Consider the following 9,668-nt stretch of genomic DNA (forward strand, 5'->3'; position numbering starts at 1 on the left):
TATGCCCCACCTACCCCTTGGGGACACACTCTCTGATTTATCTCTGCGTCCCCAGCACCGCGCACAGTAACTGTCTGTGGAATTCATACAAGAATAAAGAAATAAAACCATATTTGCTGCGGCAAAAGATGTTTCTCCACACAGAGATGATTTCTCTTGCCAGAATCCCCACAATACCATCTCTGTGCTCAGTGACTTAGGCTGGGTCCTGACCGTGCACACTTTTGCATATTCCTTTCCACCCTACTTTGCTCCCAACCAAACCTAGCTCCTTGAAGATAAAGGTCATGTCCAATTTGGCTCTGGGTCAAGGTTCCCAGAAGAATGCTGAGAAAATATTTAAGCAGCAGCGGAGGGAGGGAGAGAAGAAGGGAGGAGAGGGGGGAAGTGGGGAGGGAGAAGGAGAGGGGAGGAGCTATTATCCGGGTCCAATCAAAGCTACCATCTGATGGGAACCCACTCTGATTGGCCTGCTTGGTCAGGTGCTCATCAAAGAGCCATGGATGCTCTCGCAGGAATTCAAGTAATCAATCTTAACAGCTTTATTGACATACAATTCATATACCAGCACAGAGCCTGCTTCTCTCTCTCCCCTTCTCCGTCACCCCAACCCACCTGGAGCTCGGATTTTATTCTCAGTGTAACAGAGTTCAGCGAAAAGTTTTGGAAAAGAGAGTGATGGGATCCGACTAAAGTTTTGAAAAGACTGCAGCGTGCACAATGACTGACAAGCAAGAGGAGAGGCACGAAGCCCTGCTAGGAGGCATTGGCGGACATCAGGGCAAGGGATGACTGGCACAGACAGGCTGATGCTAGTCACACTGGGGAGAAGGGAGGAGATTCACTTCAATTCTGGAAGTAGAATCAACCAGCCTCACTGATGAAGGTATGAAGAAGAGGAGGAATCCCAGAGGACTCCCAGATTTGGTTTGTGGAACTAGGTAAATGATAGCGCCATCTTTGGATGGGGGAAAGAGTGGAGAAGAAATGAGTGTAGGGTAACATCAAGAGCTCAATTAGAGACACCGATGGTTTAAGATGTGAGTGTAACACCACCACCACCCCCCCCCCAGAAGCCACTGGATAGAGGAGACAGTCCTTCCTAGAGATGCAAATTAGGGTCTGTCACAATAGAGGCGGCATTTAAAGGCACTGGGTATGGATGAGATAACCTAGGCAGATCTTTGGAGCTTTTGAAGCATTTCCTTATCCCTGTGCCTTCGGATGCCCAAACAATAAGCCAACGCTGTCAAGTAGAGGGGGGAAAAAAAACCTCACAGATGATTCTGGACATTTGGTGCCGTATAAATAAAACGGTTGGATTGAGCAACTTTTTCTCCAATCATGGGTTTGTTTCCACCTGCACACATATAGAAACACAAACCATTCCTATCCCCCTGGCCAGAGGAGAGCCGGCCAGACCCAGGGTAGCAAGTGAGCTAGCCCCCAACATGGGGGAAAACATTCCTACCGAGCAGTCAGGTGGCATGTCCATCACTTTCCACCGCAGCAGAGATGGTGGGACAACTCAGCCATTACCTACCAGCCACGCAGACCCGACTGACAGTCTCCGGGCTTTAGGAAAGCGGGAAACTGGAGCTCCATGTGTCCAAACTGAGTGACAAAGGGAAGGAAGAAGCTTGACCAGGTCCGACCACCCACATTTCACTCCCAACATCCACCATCCCCACCGTCTTCCTCACTCAGCTAATGGGAGACACTGGCTTTGCCCAATAAAAATCTGCACAAACATTCCCAAGGTTTATTTTTCTGAAAATTCAGCATTAACTTTAATATTTGCCCATTGAGGAAAGATGGCCTATTTCTAGATTTCTGAGGCACAATCACATCGTTTCATTATTTTACCAGAAAAGCTAGGCGGAAAGGAAAACTTCTCAGGATTCCCATTCCAGAGGCGAAGACAATTCCAACTTTCACTGTTTACCAACGACGCAATGACTCAGCCTCTTCTCCCTGCCACAGGGCCCCAGCCTTGGGGGAAGGGTGGGCGGTAGACACGGGCTACAGAGTAGGAATTAGTAGAATTTTTTCACATGTGGCTTTGTCCAATCATTTTGGAAGATGGGGGTGATGCCGATAGAAACAAACTAGTGTCAGTTGGGGTTTAGCTTATGGTGGAAAAGATGGATGCTGTGATGACCCAGTTATCATGACTTCCCATGGGGACAAGCCGAGACCCAAGGTGGACAACACCAGAACCAAGAGTGAAATACCCAGTCCTCATTTCAGGGACACCAAAGAGCAAAGAAGGCTACAACGAGGGCGGGTACCAACTTGACAGCACAGCATCCCATCATGCGCTCAACTGAACTCTCTCCTGACTCCACACCCCCTCTGCAAACACACCGACAAGCTGGCTTCAAGTTGTAGTGCGTTTTATTAGAACTCAAACCTCATTCTCCTTTGCCAACCTTGGAATACATAGAGATTTGGGGTGGCGGGGGGAGGCAGGTTAACAAATTGTGTCATTCCATCCCAAAGAAAAGCCCCCCAAACCCCCCTCTCCCTACTCCAGTTTCCCAAGATAACGGAGTCTCATAAAACCATGGCATTTACTGCCCACTATTCATTTTTATTCTAAAAAATGACAAGGGGTGCACAAATTGCAGAGTGCAGACCACCTCTGGCTCTCTCTGTTTGGCAAAAGGTTTGCCCCCCAAATAAAAAAAAACATGTTATTTTACTTAAAAAAAAAAAATGTATCCAAAGGGTGCATGTTCCAGACTCCCAGTTTGAGTACATGTAAAGAGAGACTCAGAAATTTAGTAAATGTGAAACCTTAGCCACTTGCCAAAATTCTATTCAGAGTACTCACCAGCCCCATTTTTGGCAGACTTCTGTGTGACGTGGGCGGGGCCCATAAGGAAAACTGAGGGCGGGAAAGTGCCCCAAGGCCTGCGGTTCTCTCACAGGGCTTGGCGGCCCCATGCAGAAGGCCTGACCAGACAAGGATGGGGTTGTAGAGACCGGACCCAAAGAATGTGACAGAATTACTCTGTCCCAGGGGCTCGTCAATTCATGTGACATTGGTTTTATAAAGCACCATGCTTTTTTGGAAATGGCTTCCAATACGGTTTCAGGACCCCCAGTTTTTTTTCTTTTCCGTGCCTCCCTCCTGCCTGGCCAGACAATGAGGCTTGTCGTCCAGCGAAGGTGAGCAAAGGCCTCAAAGAAGGTCGTGGGGCAGAGAACCAGGGAAGCTCATGAAGAGGCTTCCAACTATCTGAAAAATGAAGTAGAACATGGTTCAGTGCACGTTCCCGGGGCTGGAAGAGAGAGGAAGATGTGTGGCGAGGAGGTCAGACATTGCTGCCTCTATCCAGTGACTGAAACCGCTGTGGGCGGCAGAGAGACTGGGAGGGTCAGCCTGACAGGGGTGCGGGGACATCCCCGCACACAGCAGCTAACTCCTGACTTCCCAGCGCGGATCTCAGGGAAACCAGAGTGCCCACAGAGAAACTGGCTCTTGGGCAAGGTGTTCAGCATGGCACAAGGTGGTCAATTAGAAGTGGCTGCGGATGTGTCCAGGCGGCCCAAGAGGCCACGCCCTCTTCATCTCCTGCAGTCCGAAGAGTGTTGCTTCAGGGATGGAGAAGCTTCCTCCCACCAAGCCCCAGGGTCAAGGATCCTGCTCTGCCTGAGCCAAGAACACAGGCGGACGACCCCCCCCCCCCCCAACCATTCCCCCAAGCAGTGGGCACTTCAGTGGTGGAGCTGGTGAGGCCAGAACCTGCGCCAGGACAAGAGGACAAGCACGTCAGCACGTGGACCAGCAAGCCCATTAGAGCTGGAGATGTGAAGACATCCTGCCCCCAGGGACCCTCCTAGGAAAGTGAGCAGGAGGAGGAAGGAGAAGAAGCCACTGGAGTCGCAGACCCGCAGGACAATATGTACTTTAGCTGATTTATTTGCTGAAATGTGGGGAGGGGTACCCGTTAGACCAGAAAAAATCATGCCACCTTCGATTGTCAAGGTTAAAGACGGCTAGAGCTGGGGGTGGTGTTTGTGTTTTTGTTATCATTGCTGTTTTTCCTGCCCCCAGAAGGAAAAGCAAGAGGAGACAGGGAGTTCTGGAAAAATGTTTTACAGAGACATTTTCCTGCACGTGCTCCTAATTTGGCAACAGCCTTTCTGCACCTTTGCCACCCACAGTGTCTAAAGGGCCTATTAGGGCAAGAAATCTCAGGACTGTGCCACCTGGCAAGGTCCCATCTGTGGCAGCACCTTTGTCCCAGCATGGGCCCTGCTGTGGTGAAGGACTCTCCCAGCAGCCATGGGCACAAGCAAGCAGCCTGCAAGGGCCGGGAAGGACATTCAACACCCGCCAAGGATTCGGCTCAAGAAGTGTGGTTCCAGGCAGGACAGGAATTGACTCCAGTTTATAACCTGGAGAGACTTGCTCAAGTTTCCATGGGAAAACAGCAGCTCACGGGGGCGTCTCCGAGGGGACGTTCACAGCAAGATATCTTCGGCGGTAGCGTCCACCCACTGTGCCAGGCTGGACTCCCAGGCACAAAGAGGCTGCTGCGTCCCCAGAGGTGCCAGCCCCCTCTGCTCCCCCCTTCCCCAATCTCCCACCGATGCGATGAGATAACAGAATGCATTCAAAAGCACGTCTTCAACTGCAAAGTGCTATGCAATAGCTGGCATAATTATTCATATTAGCACTGCGGGTTTTTTTTTCTTTTTAAGAAAGAGAAATGCCAGTATTTGTGCACTGATAGATCATAAAAGACTTCCTGCCTGAGCCTCTTCCTTTCTTTCTTTGCCCGTGAACTACTCAGTCCTACCCAATGAGTCCTTTTATTGGAGATGTTGTTTGTTAAAACAGACAAATAGCTCCTGCCTGTCTCAGCACTGGGGCCATGGGAAGCCTCTGTCCGTACCTCTCCTTGTGGGACTGGCCATGACTGGGAGGAATGCCACCCCCGTCCTGATGTGGAAGAGATGGGGTGAGCACTGTGAGCACAGGCCAGCATTTCCAGAGGCAACAGCTCTTCATCTGCTTGTGAACCACACCCCTGGTGGATTCTCAGCCTTCCAGAGGGCAGGACTCATTCCCTCTGCATCTCTGAAACTTCCTGGTGTCCATCTGGAGGCTCCAGACTGCTCAGTGAAAGAGCGCTTGGCTGATCAGTGAGTCATTGCTCAATAGCTGATATGCTCCTCAAATCCATAAATCAGTGCCTGGGCTCAAAGCCCGGAACTTGGAGGGGAGACGCTAGACTAAGGGGCAGGAGGCCTAAGCTCCTGTTCTCAACGGCCACACATTTCAGGTGGGACTTTGCAAAAGCCCCCTCCCTTGTTTGAACTATAGTTTCTTCACCTGTAAACCCAAGAAAGTGGATGAACGAATTTTTGAGTATGTGAAGCTACATTCTATGACTCCGTCTATCCCCCTGCTCTCCTGGACAATGCAAACAAAACAAAACCGGATAAAATAATCTCCGACAATTTAGCAAATGGAACAACCCTATTCTTAATGAGATTCTAATGAGGTTCAGACTGATTTTTATTAGATTTTGTAGTTATTTAATGCTATTAGAATATCGTGGGTAGGATGATTAAAAATTGTGAGTGAAATGTAAGCAAATGATTCATTTAAATCTGGATCTAAAGATGTAGTAGAGCCAACAGAAGGCCCCAGAGTGTGGTGAAGCCGGGGAGCCCTGGGGAAGGCAGAAACATGGGTTCAGAGCCGCAGACCATGCCCTATGAGACTTGCCACATGCAGCCTCAAGAATGAGGGTGAAAAACAAGTGATGAATCTGAGCCTCTGAACGTGGACGATAACCAAGACACGTGTGCCTCTAACTTAATGTGGAAATCAGAATTTTCAAAAACTCGCAACACAATTAATACTAAAATTATCATCTGCCCAGCTTAACTTCAACTTGTTGGTGATGTGAAATGTCCTACCTTGACTTTAAATTATTGTGGCACATGCAGATTTTCACACAGACACACACACGTGCACACACACGCCTGATTAGCCAGAGCACAAGACCAAGCTACTCCCCAGACTCTGCCATGACAAGTCATAGCATCATGTCTGGAACATGGTGGGGCGGGGATGCGGGGGGTGAGGGGGGACTCAGTTCCACAAGCGTTAGCAATCATGTGATGATGATGACGGCTATGATCACAGCAATAACAAGAAGAATACAGAGGACCTGTAACAGGGAGACAAGCCTGGGGTGCATGGCAGTGAGCCCCTACTACAGGGAGTGATGTCTCATCAAGCAAAGCAGAAAGAAGGGCCCCCACTTGCACCTGCCGGCAGACCAGCGTGGCTACTGATTGGCTGCCAGCAGAAACGGCCATGGGTGTGATTTGAAGTTTGTTCGGTGCTCTTCCCAGCAACTGTCTCTATCCAGTCTTGGGACTTCACTCCATCTTGTCGCATTTCTAGCTCCACTTCACCTCTCCAACCTGAATCTCAGCAGTGCTGAATGTGTGCTCCCCTGAAAGCTGCTTTCAAAAATAAATATTTGACAGGAGTTTGTTTCTGGTTCATCTGTCTCTTTCTCTAAAAGCAACACATTTAATCATGAGCGGGCCTATGAAGTTAGTAACACCAGCATCCTCACTGAGCATGCAAAGAGGCCGGGGCAGGCATGAACTGGACAACACGTGCTCTTTCAAAGAAGAGAAAACCGAGGCATAGGAAGGCAAAGCGGCTTGCCCGCGTTTATCTAACCTGAAGCAAGTAGCAGGGCTGAACTAAACCCAGTTCTTTCTGTCCCCTAAGTCTGTGTGTGACGATAGTGTCTCATTCTTAACACACTTTATTTTAGGGGTTCGAGGCTTGCCCACAAAGCCATGAATTCCACAAGGTCGGAAACATTGCCTGTTTAGTTCACTGCTCCATCCCTTAGCACAGTACTTGGCTAGGGGATATGAGTCGTGCCTCACCAAATATTGACTGAATGAATAAAAGAGCGAATGAATTCTGTCTACTTCAGGAGGTGCTAACGGAAATGAAGGCGAATGTGTTTCGGCGGCGCCTAGATTATACACACAGGAAGGGAAAAGACGTTTGAAGTACGGTTTTTAGCAACTCAGTTAGTTGGGATGTAAACAAGAAACAGCAAGCCCTCCAAGTACTCGTACACAGGGTATTTCGTAACAGTGAGCGGTGCTCCGCGTGACGGGGAGGCGGGGAAGGTAATGGTGACAGTAAGGTGCCCTAGAGAGGAGTGCAACAGGAGACGACTGCCATCCTTCAGCTGAAGGGACTAAGAAGAGCCACAGAGTTACCTGAGCTGGGGGCAGGGGTCACTCAGCAGAGACTGTGAACCACAGTAAGTCAGTCTCTGAGAAGCTGGGCCATGGGACTTGCAGGCTCTGCCAAGGACTCAAACAACTCAAGGCAAAGGAAAAGGGAGAGAAATGTGCTGGCTTCTCCCTTCTTCTTCCCTTCAATCTTCCTCCAGGGCCTCTCTTTGACCAAACCCAAGAGGAGCCCTCTGTCGGGGGAGCCTGGAAAAACAGCCAGGACAGGTCAGTGTCCCCTCATACAGAACTGGGCAGGGGAGGGAGGAAACAGGATCTGGGGCAGCACAGGGACTAATCCGACACTGAAGACGTTAAAACTACCTCTGGGCAAAGGAGGGGTTAATCGTCTTTATTTTTTACAAGATGGCAGATTCAGGAAGAACAGGAGGGAGACATGTGGGACAAGCTTGAGAAGCCATTACCTCTCAATGCGGTATTCCTGGCTGAGACAGTTGAGTGGTGCAGATTTGGGGAGACTGGGTATAACATGGGATGTTTTCTTCCATTCAGTTATTCACACAAGGGTGTGGCTCCCTGAGAGGCCCAGGACCCAGGGCCCCAGCTTGTCCATTAACGCCCAGAGAAAATGCCCCCCCAACCAAGAGACTAGATGACTTAGACGAGAGGGAGCTCTATGGTCAAAAGATTCCCCAAACCAAAGCATAGAAGACAGATCAACCACCGGAGCTGCAAGGACCCTGTGAGCCGGCCTGGTCCCATCCCAATTTCCACTCCTACCTCACATTCTAAATTAAGTAATGGAGGACTAGGGGTTGAAAGAGGCTTCAACCACGGTTGTACTGCAACATAACAATAGAGTCCGAATATCACCTCGGGTCAGGATTCCCAGAGGGTCAAAGGAGGCATGATGTATAGTGAGTGAGTGTGTGTGTGTGTGTGTGTGTGTGTGTAAATTTGAATGGAATGCCTCACAATATAAAGTGAAAGACAGTAATATATTCCACAGAGAATCAGTCTTGAGGTAAACTGAGTGATCTGATTGAGAATGATCATACGTGGCACATTAATCTCAATTTTAAAATACAATATAGTTTGGGGTACCTGGGTGGCTCAGTTGGTTAAGTGTCTGGCCCTTGATTTCAGCTCAGGTCATGGTCCCAGGTTGTGAGATCGAGCCCACCTCAGGCTCCACACTCAGGCACAAGTCTGCTGGTCCATCTCCCTCTGCCTCTCTCTCTCTCTCTCTCTCTCTCTCTTAAATAAATAAATAAATAAAATCTTTTAAAAAATGTAAAATAGCTAATACTTACAAATTATATTCAACAGAGTTCAATAATTTATTTTTGAAGATGTTGAAGAAGCCGAAAGACCTTGCCAGCCCTTGGTTGGGGATGTCTCAAAAAGACTCAAGAGATAGAGCTAAATGTGCAATGGCCCTGGGACATGTCCTGAAAATCACTTTTTAAAAATAAATCTCTAGAGGATTTTCCAGCTGACCTCAGCTGCTGAGAGCTGGGACAGCCTGCTGTTCCTGGTCTGGGTTCTAGGTTTCTGTCTGGGTCCCACTCAGGCACAACTATGGTGAAAGGAAGGAGATGTTGGGCATGCTATCCCACCAAGGCGATATACAGCAGCCCTATCTCAGCCCAGAATGAACTCTGTGTCTGGCCCCACCAGCCTCCTCAAGGACATTGACAAGAAGCTCTTGGTCCTGATTTAAGAAGGAAGGATGCTTATCAGTTTTATAAGAAGCGTTGATCAGTTTGCTAATTTAGTGTTACATCAGACTGTGGAGCCCATTCATGTGAGCAAAAAATACAGTGATATATCTCAAGGGATTTTTGTGGTCAGAAGAGAAAATGTGGTCCTTCTAGGAGATATAGTCTCGGAAAGGAGAGTGACACACCCCACCAGCAAGTGTCTGATGATGAGACCCTAGAAGAATGAAGGGTAGAACAGCTGACCAAGCTAGAAGCTGAGAAGCTGGAATTTCAAGCTCTGGAGGATCGGGGTCTCTCCATTCATCAAGCAGACACTGTTGATGAAGATTAGGTCAGTTTCTCAGAAGCTATTGCTCTTGGGGAGCGGGAGTGCTCACTGAACAAAAGTGACATACTGGTCATTTCACACATTTGACTAGGGACTGTAGAGATTTGAAAAGTCATTTTTATTTTGAATTCTTTCACACATACAACATGAAGAAATTACATGTCTTTTTTTCCCCCCTTATTAATGGCAAAATCATTGCTCAAAAAGAACAGGGCATAGCCTCCTTTCACACAGTGTTGTGGAGCCATCACCTACTTTAGATTGCTCTTCTTGTCCCAAATTAGTGTTTACAGGAGACATTCTTCATTTACTTGTAAATAAAATATGAATCTCAAAACTGAAAAATGAATAAACAAACG

The 9,668-nt window shown here is 48.4% G+C and overlaps 1 pseudogene; it reads left to right on the plus strand.

The window, feature by feature from the left end:
- Nucleotides 1-8,911: 8,911 nt before the first annotated feature.
- On the plus strand, nucleotides 8,912-9,312 carry LOC132022299 (U6 snRNA-associated Sm-like protein LSm1; annotated as a pseudogene).
- Nucleotides 9,313-9,668: the final 356 nt, after the last annotated feature.

The sequence above is a fragment of the Mustela nigripes genome, chromosome 7 (genome assembly GCF_022355385.1).
Source record: "Mustela nigripes isolate SB6536 chromosome 7, MUSNIG.SB6536, whole genome shotgun sequence".
Classification (NCBI taxonomy): Eukaryota; Metazoa; Chordata; class Mammalia; order Carnivora; family Mustelidae; genus Mustela; species Mustela nigripes.